Source organism: Pseudorasbora parva, chromosome 8 (genome assembly GCF_024679245.1).
Source record: "Pseudorasbora parva isolate DD20220531a chromosome 8, ASM2467924v1, whole genome shotgun sequence".
NCBI lineage: Eukaryota > Metazoa > Chordata > Actinopteri > Cypriniformes > Gobionidae > Pseudorasbora > Pseudorasbora parva.
In genome coordinates, this window is record NC_090179.1 from 460329 (window position 1) to 467087 (window position 6759).

Below are 6759 nucleotides of genomic sequence, written 5' to 3' on the forward strand. Positions count from 1 at the left end.
CAATATCTGTCACCCTTTATTCTGAAGGACTTTTAGGGCTTGACCAAACGCCAATAATGAACTTATTGTATACACTCACCTAAAGGATTATTAGGAACACACACTAATACTGTTTGACCCGCTTTATCCTTCAGAACTGCGTTAATTCTACGTGGCATTGATTCAGCAAGGTGCTGAAAGCATTCTTTAGAAATGTTGGCCCATATTGATAGGAGAGCATCTTGTAGTTGATGGAGATTTATGGGATGCACATCCAGGGCACGAAGCTCCCGTTCCACCACATCCCAAAGATGCTCTATTGGGTTGAGATCTGGTGACTGTGGCGGCCATTTTAGTACAGTCAACTCATTGTCATTGTAGCAAAGTTCGTTATGATAAGGAAAGAAGAAGACAGGGGTCGGCTTTGACTGGAACTCGCTCTCTTTATTCAGTCTTTTAAATGAAAATAATAAACACACGTTCCGTGTGGTAACTCAGGATCTCCACGATATGGATCGCTCCTTTTCACAAGTCTCCTAGATATCACTCCGTTTCTCTGGTAAGTGCACGCGAAGTCCCAGTCCAAATCTCTCTCTCGGCTCTCTCCCGGCCGCGGCTTAAATGCGCTCTCTCCACCTCAATCACTACAATCAGAAACAGGTGTTCGTCCTCTGTGCTTGACCTACTTACCTGCCACTCCGCTCTGAGCTCTCCCGCTTCAAACCTCGCAGAACCACGCCCCTTCGCCACAGTCATTTTCAAGAAACCAATTTGAAATGATTGGAGCTTTGTGACATGGTGCATTATCCTGCTGGAAGTAGCCATCAGACGATGGGCACATGGTGGTCATAAAGGGATGGACATGGTCAGAAACAATGCTCAGGTAGGCCGTGGCATTTAAACAATGCCCAATTGGCACTAAGGGGCCTAAAGTGTGCTAAGAAAACATCTGGCACCAACAACCATGCCATGCTCAAAATGGCTTAAATTCCCTTTCTTTCACATTCTGACATTCTGTTTGGAGTTCAGGAGATTGTCTTGACCAGGACCACACCCCTAAATGCATTGAGGCAACTGCCATGTGATTGGTTGATTAGATAATTGCATTAATGAGAAATTGAACAGGTGTTCCTAATAATCCTTTAGGTGAGTGTATATTTTGCATTGATTGCTTCCTGTTTGACCCCCATAATATAATGAGCTGTACCTCAGGAGGACCTTCAAGAGCTCAGCTGAACCTGAACCAGAGAGGAACTCTCCAGCAGACACAGCGCCTCTCATTACAACATACACCAATCAAGCATAACATTATGACCTAATATTGTGTTGGTCCTGACCCGTCTCTGATGGATTCAACTAGACCCCTGAAGGTGTGCTGTGGTATCTGTCACCAAGATATTAGCAGGAGATCCTTTAAGTCCTGTAATTTGCGAGGTGGCGCATCCATGGATCGGACTTATTTGTTCAGCACATCCCACAGATGCTCGATTGGATTGAGATCTGGGGAATTTGGAGGCCGAGTCAACGCCTCAGACTCATTGTTGAGCTCCTCAAACCATCATGGCATCAGTTTAATTCAGTCAATATCTAAGACAGAGGTTTCGGACTGAGGAGAGAGCATTACTTTTACTTCTTGGGTAAGTGCATTATACATTTTACATTTCATAATTGTCTTTTGATCAACTAACTATTATAACACGCTTGTGAACAATTCACATTTTTTCATTTTACACTTATTTAATAATCTCGGTTGAATGGTTGTTAATATTTTCATAGATCACTAAAACAGCATCATGGCATCTAATAAGACGAAATGTGAGACTCAGAATTCTTACCGTTAGTCTCGAAGGACTTCAAAACACAATGACAGAGACAATAGAAATGATCCTTATTTTTTTAGAGGATTATGATGTTATAATGCTGCAGGAAATTTTTGACCCATTATTCACAGGCATACTTCAGTTAAGTCTCAGACACCATTAGAAAACAGATCAAAGGCAACACAGCGATTAACACAGACAACTCCAGCTTTCACAAAGTTATTACACATTTCTCGTCCAATAAAAAAGGTGGTGGTATTATAAACCCCAAGCATGCAGTCACCCGGATATTTTATAGCGATGGAACGTACATTGGTGTATATACCAATATTGGTGGTAAAGAATACACATTTGTGAGTGTTTACTATCATTCTCTGGACAGCGAGGTTCTTCTAAAACAGTGTTATCAGGACATCCAGGAAAAGAGTAGAGGCAGTGTCCTAGTGACCGGCGGAGACTTCAACATAACACTTTCAGAACTGGATGTCAAAAGAGACAAAGCACACCCCTGGAAGCGGAAGCTATAAGAAGGCGCCGCCCCAAACAATAGACAGCCTTTGCGATGAAGCGAGCGCTCTACGTGCAGGTGTGGCGACGAGACGCAGTGTCTCGTTCCCTCTCAGGGAACAAGGGTTACAATAGTAACCCGAGACGTTCCCTTTATCGAGGGAACTCAACACTGCGTCGTCGAGTGACGACACTCTGGGAACGCAATACCCACTATGCCACACCGAAACACGCACATCCTGGTGTAAAGCTGAGAACCAGGCACACTCAGGATGCAAGCACTCTAGCACCCGGCGTAGCCGGGAGGTCCAGCTTATAGAATCTTAGAAAGGTGTGTGGATTAGCCCATCCTGCCGCCTCACAAATCTCAATAAGTGAGGCTCCGGAAAGGAGGGCCACGGAGGAGGCCAAGCCCCTCGTAGAGTGAGCCCTCACGGCTATGGGTGAAGGCAGATTGCGCACCCAATAAGCCGTGGCTATAGACTGCATGATCCAGTTACTAATAGTCTGTCTCGCCGCAGGCAACCCTTTCTTAGGGGGGCCAAAGCACACCAAAAGTTGGTCCGACTTCCTCCAATGAGCTGACCTGTCCAAATAGATTCTCAATGCCCTAACAGGGCAGAGCAGGTGCAGCCTAGCTTCCTCTGCTGTTGCGTGAGGCGGAGGATGAAAAGCTTAAAGAAATACCGACCCCATCCCCGTAGATGGGACCTTGGGCACGTAGCCCGGTCTGGGGTGCAAGATAGCTTTCACCCCGCCAGGGGCAAACTCCAAGCAGGTTGGCATCACCGCCAAGGCCTGGAGGTCCCCCACTCTCCTCAGAGAAGTGATAGCGAGGAGAAAAGCTACCTTGAGGGTCAGATCTCTCGCCTCAGCCGACTCCAATGGTTCGAAGGGGGCCTCAGCCAGCCCTTCGAGATCCACTGCCAGGTCCCAGGCTGGGACTCTGGGATGAGCCGCAGGCCTCAATCTCCTAGCCCCACAGAGGAACCGTACTACCAAGTGGTGTCTGCCCAGCGGGCCCCCTTCTAAAGGCGAGTGGAAAGCCCCTATGGCAGCCACATACACCTTCAAAGTGGATGGGGACAAACCGGTGGAGAAACGGTCCTGGAGGAACTCCAACACTGAGGCGACTGCACAGTTAACTGGGTCCACCCCCCGTTCTCTACACCAGCTACTGAAGACATTCCACTTAAAGCTATACAGTTTCCTCGGAGAGGGAGCCCTAGAGCTGAGAATGGTCTCTACGACCTCTTGTGGCAGACCATCCTCTAGGTACTGTGCCCCCTCAAGGGCCAGACCCAGAGGTCCCACAGCTCTGGCCTGGGGTGGAATATCATTCCCCCTGCCTGAGACAGCAGATCCCTCCTCAGAGGGACCTGCCATGGGAGGCCGTCTAGTAGTGCCACAATGTCGGAGAACCAAGCTCGGGAGGGCCACCGGGGTGCCACTAATAGGAGGCTGATGCCCTCCCGACGGACTCGCTCTAGAACTCCCGGGAGCAGAACGATCGGGGGAAATGCGTACAGACGCCGCCTCGGCCACGTCTGTGTCATGGCATCCAGCCCCAACGGGGCCTGAGGCCGAACCACAGCGGACAGTGGGTCGTTTCTGGAGATGCAAACAGATCCACTTCCACCGGGCCGAACCTCTCGCACATGGCCTCCACCACCTCGAGGTGGAGCCGCCACTCCCCGGGCCTCAGCCCCTGCCTCGACAGGACGTCCGCTCCCTGGTTCTGGTCCCCTGGGACATACATCGCTCTGAGAGATGACAGTTTCCCCTGGGACCACAGGAGGATCTGATGCGCCAACCTGCATAGTGGGTGCGACCTCAAACCCCCCTGGTGATTCAGATACGATACTACTGACGTGTTGTCGGATCGTATCAGGACATGGTGGCCGTGGAGGTCCAGGAGAAAGCTCCTCAAAGCTTTGTAAACCGCCAACATTTCCAAGCAATTTATGTGCCAGGAGGAATGTTGGGGTCCCCACAGACCTCTCGTGAACCGGCCTTCCATGACCGCGCCCCAGCCCGTGAGGGAGGCGTCTGTTGAAAGGATCTTCCTGCAACATAGCGCTCCTAACACCGGCCCTTGGGACAGGAACCTCGGATTCTTCCATATGACGAGGGAACGAAGGCATCTGCGCGTTACCCTGATCATACGGAAAGGTTTTCCCCTCGAGGAGAACCCCTTGGTTCCTAGCCACCACTGGAGGGGCTTCATGTATAGCAGGCAGAAAGGAATCACGTTGGACGCTGCTGCCATGAGTCCCAGCAGTCTCTGAAACTGCTTCACAGTGCGGCTGTGGCCTAGCTTCATCCCTGAGACCTCCGCCAGTATGGACCCCACCCATGCGGGAGACATGCTCGCTCGCATCGTGGTTGAGTCCCATACTACACCGAGGAACGTGGTCCTCAGGGCGAGTGTTTACACGCTCTTGGCCGTGTTTAGTCTCAACCCCAAGCACCTGAGATGAGCTAAAACGACATCTCGATGCCGAATCGCCATCTCGCGCGACTGTGCCATAATGAGCCAGTCGTCGATATAATTCAGTACACGGATGCCCTGAAGCCTCATCGGGGCCAGAGCCATATCCATGCACTTGGTAAAGGTGCGAGGGGAAAGAGCTAGACTGAAAGGAAGTACCCGATATTGGTACGCGTCGCCCCCGAAAGCGAACCTCGGGAACTTCCTGTGGGCAGGAAGGATGGAGACATGAAAGTATGCGTCCTTTAGATCTATCGTGACGAACCAGTCCTCGAACTGGATCAGGCTCACGATCATTTGAATTGTGAGCATCTTGAACCTGAATCTCCTCAGAGACCGATTCAAGTACCTCAGATCTAATATTGGACGTAAGCCCCCACCCTTTTTGGGAACAATGAAGTAGCGGCTGTAAAAGCCCGACTCCCTGTCTGGCGGAGGGACCCGTTCTATCGCCTCCTTGACCAGCAGAGACTGCACTTCTTGTTCCATAACCTGCCTCTGGGCCGGGGGGACCACGGTCCTGACCACACTGCTGAACTTCGGTGGTGGAGCTCTGAACTGTAATCTGTACCCCCTTCCCACTGTACTCAGGACCCAGGCAGAGATATTCGGGAGGCATGACCATGCGCCGATATATTCTACTAGGGGAACCAGCCTCTCGAGGCTGATCTCTGGTACCCACCGAACCTCCTGCCCGACCCCCTGAAGCGGCCATCCGGCAGAGCTTAGTCGGGGAGGATTTCGAGGCGGCTGGGACGGTGACGTACGCGGGAAACCGATGAGGCCCGAAGCGTTGTTAACGGCGGGAACACAGCATCGATTTCCCCAGAGCTGCGGGTTCGGAACGACCTCGGTCGTCCGCCCCCGGGAGGGCCAGCTCTGAGCGGTCCTGCCGCAGCTAGGACCGCTTGCCAGAAGCCTTCTTCGCCTGAAGGACTTCTCTTAAGTCGCCCTTCGGCTTAGAGGACTTCTGGCGAGAACGCCGCCTCCTTTGCCAAGCTCCCTCGGGAGGGGCGCGGGAAGCGACGATCTCTTTTTGCGTCTGCCTGTAGGCGGCGCTGGTGGATGGCCGAGGACTGGCCACCAGAGACCTCCCTGCTGGCTACAGGAGGCCCCTGGCGGCGAGAGAGATACTGCCGGAAAGCCGCCGACTGCTTCCTCACCTCCTGGAATCTCTCGACGACGCTATTTACTGCGTCGCCAAAGAGACCCACAGGAGCTATCGGGGAATCCAGAAGGAAGGATTTCTCCTTCTCCTTCATCCCCGATAGATTCAGCCAGAGGTGTCTCTCCACGCACACCATGCCAGCCATAGAGCGGCCGATGGCACGGGCCGTCTCTTTGGTGACGCGGAGAGACAAGTCGGTTGCTTTCCGCAGCTCTGTGATGTCGTCCGGAGACGGAACCTCTCCCACATCGAGCTCTTTAAGGAGCTCAACTTGGTAGGCCTGCAGTACTGCCATGGTGTGCAGGTAGCTACCAGCTCTCCCGGCCACTTGATATGCCCTGCCCACAAGGGACGACGTGTCCCTGCATGGCTTGGTGGGCAGGACAGGGGCTTTCAGGGACGCTGCTGCCTCGGGAGACAGATAGCTCGCTAACGCCTCCTCGACGCGAGGCAGCGTCCCGTAGCCAGCCTCGGCCGCACCCACGACACACCCGAAATCGAGGACTGGGGGTGTTGATAGTACGAGTATGGTTTTCCCCAGGATTTACACAACTCATTGTGTAAATCCGGGAAAAACGGCAAGCCCCTGCGTGGCGGCTGAACACGCTTTTTGAAGAAGCATCCATCCAACCTGTTCACAGGCTGAACTTCCACCTCTTCCTGTGGCCAGTCGATGTTTAGTTTGGCCACAGCGCGTGTCAACACATCCACGAGCTCTTCTTGAGCGGGAGAGTGAAGAGGTGAATTCACCTGCACTCCGCCCGCCTCCAGGCTGAACTGATCTGACCCCTCGG